Raw genomic sequence first — 2,903 nt, forward strand, 5'->3', positions numbered from 1 at the left:
AGCAGTCCCTTAAATCTTTCTTACTTGTTTCCCAACTGAGTCCACCAACAAACATCTTCCTTCTCATCCTCCTCATTCTTGCTGGCGTTGATCTTTGAGCCTTCCACCTCCTTGAGGGGAGCGGAGCTCCCCCGGGCCGTGCTCCGGCCGCCAGCTGTTGCTGCTTCGCGTTCTGCTGCTCTCTGCTCCTGCCTCGAGCGTGGGGGGAGGGGGAGAAGCGAGGGGAGCCCGTGCTTAGTGCTTTTTGGCGGGAGAGATCGGGACCTCCGATAGGGGATGGGCTACGGGGCTTAAAGGGGCATGGTGGGACACAACCAGGCCAATGGGCCCCCCTCTATTCAGTACATCACAGTGCTTCAACACAGCACAAAGAAATCTATGCAAACTCTCTTTTTTCTTTTTCCCTTTCTCCTGCTGCAGGTTGTAATAACAATTCTGACAGACTGAAATTGACTGCATTTTTGACAGAAGAGCTGGCCACAGTTTCTGCTCTTTTCAGCTGCCACCAACCTCTTGTGGGATCTTGCCCTGCACTCTCCCAGACCAGATATTGTCAGACTTCTATGTTTCAAATGACACATTCTGTATTTTCCAGAACAAAACCTTGTGTTGATTAATATACTTTTTGAATGATCTGACCTCTGGCCCAGCCAGGAACAGATACTGCTCTCTGTTGCAGGTATATAGCGAGTCAACACTGATTTGCAACCATTTGGCAAATGTCAGCCCGCTATTTCAAGCCTGTTGCATTTAGTCAGCATTCGAATACAGGAGGAGTGAAAGTTGCCAGCTCTGTGAAGTTATGGCCAACAACTGCAGACTGCTATCCCACCTTCAACATCAGAGCAATAAATGATGAGGTTTTTGACGCAAAGCTTTGGGATGATTTGTCAAGATCGGCAACATCTGAGCAAAGAGGATTGCCCATCGATGGTGAATTGTCTCGCAGTGCTGGAGTTTGTCGCACGCACAGGTAATGGCTAAATATTTCCTGCCCCCTTCTCTGTGAAGGAACTGTTCAGATGCTGTCAGATCAGTGATGATTGATAACCGTGTTGGTTTTCTTCTTTTTCAAACCCCGGTGATCTCATCGGCAATGCTTGTAGCGTCACGGACACAGGAGGTGTTTTGTGCACCAGTTTCCTCTTGATGCTTTGCAATTACTTGGAATAATTGATGGTGAGAGCCTTTGATTTGTGTTGTTGTTCTCTGTGTTAATGAAAGTGCAAACAATGAGAAGGACTGTTGGAAATGACAAAAGGCACATTTTCACATGGGTCCGCCTGACACAATAGCAGCATAATTTGAAAAGGTGTCCTACGGCAGAAATATCGCATTTTATCTCTTATTAAGTTTAAAAAAAGACAAAGTTAAGTGTAGCTTTTGTGTCATGCTTGAATGCTTAGCTCACCTAATTGCAAATATGAAACAGAGGACAAAGGGGCTTTGAGAAAACAGTATATTTATTTCATAAATTGCTGCCAAAGCAGCAATGATCCTTCCCGACAAAGAGAGGCCACATAAATGCCCCCCGGTTTTTTCTGAAGTCCTTTTTCTAAACGGCTGAAATCACTGATGCCTACATTGATAACATGACACAACTTAAGTGGGAAGCCTAGCAGGAGAAAGCATCGCTGAGGTTTTGGCTGGAATGCAAAAAGAAACAAATGAACAAAGAAACACATTTTCCTCGTTATTGCACTGCACCCATAACCAGAACCGCCGAGAAATGGCAAAGGCAGAAAGAGAAGGTACCTCAGTTGCAATGCAAGATCAAATCTGGGTCAAACTTGGGTGAAATTGACGGGCTTTCACACGCTGATATATAAAGGATACATTTGGAATGAGTCTCGGCCTGTGAGAGTAGAGTCTGTGGTTGTATTGCATGCAAGTTCCCCAAGCCACACGCCATCCTGACTCGGATCTATAGCGTCGTTCCTTCACTGTCTGTAGGTCAATTGGGTGGCAAGGTAGCACAGTGGTTGGCACTGTTTCTTCACAGCGCCAGGGTCCCAGGTTCGTTTCCCGGCTTGGGTCACTGTCTCTGCATGTTCTCCCTGTGTCTGCGTGGGTTTCCTCCGGGTGCTCCGGTTTCCTCCCACAAGCCCCGAAAGACGTGCTTGTTAGGTAAATTGGACATTCTGAATTCTCCCTCTATGTACCCGAACAGGCGCCGGAGTGTGGCAACGAGGGGCTTTTCACGTTAACTTAATTGCAGTGTTAATGTAAGCCTACTAAGATTATTATTATTGTTATAAATCTTGGATCTCCCTCCGTAGCAGAACTGTGAGATACCTACACCACATGGACTGCAGAGGGTCAAGAATGTGGCTCACTCACCGCCATCTTCTTAAGGGCAATTAGGGATGGGCAATAGATGCGCTGGCTTGGCCACATCCCATGAAAGAATGAAAAAAAGGAGTTGACAAACCAGATTGAAATTGAAATGCAGGCATTATAACTGAGTTGGTTATTAGCAACATGCTGAGATATACATTGTATGTACCTGGGTTGATGACGTGTACCTATCTACTCCTGCTATCCCAGGGCACCAGAACCATGGGGAAGTGAATGGTGGGAGTCAGCTCGACTCCCAACACCTCCGAAGAAGTAAACCAACAACAGGGCCTCACGGTAGCATGGTGGTGAGCATCAATGCTTCACAGCTCCAGGGTCCCAGGTTCGATTCCCGGCTGGGTCACTGTCTGTGTGGAGTCTGCACGTCCTCCCCGTGTGTGCGTGGGTTTCCTCCGGGTGCTCCGGTTTCCTCCCACAGTCCAAAGATGTGCGGGTTAGGTGGATTGGCCATGCTAAATTGCCCGTAGTGTAAGGTTAAGGGGGGGATTGTTGGGTTACGGGTATACGGGTTACGTGGGTTAAGTAGGGTGAGCATTGCTCGGCAC

At 47.5% G+C, this 2,903-nt stretch overlaps 1 long non-coding RNA gene across 1 annotated transcript; it reads left to right on the forward strand.

The window, feature by feature from the left end:
- The first annotated feature begins 610 nt into the window (after nt 1–610).
- On the forward strand, nt 611–2,628 carry LOC119963773. Its single transcript, XR_005460168.1, has 3 exons — nt 611–973; nt 1,107–1,179; nt 2,548–2,628. It is a non-coding gene; the product is annotated as an uncharacterized LOC119963773 (long non-coding RNA).
- Nucleotides 2,629–2,903: the final 275 nt, after the last annotated feature.

The sequence above is a fragment of the Scyliorhinus canicula genome, chromosome 3 (assembly GCF_902713615.1).
Source record: "Scyliorhinus canicula chromosome 3, sScyCan1.1, whole genome shotgun sequence".
Lineage (NCBI taxonomy): Eukaryota > Metazoa > Chordata > Chondrichthyes > Carcharhiniformes > Scyliorhinidae > Scyliorhinus > Scyliorhinus canicula.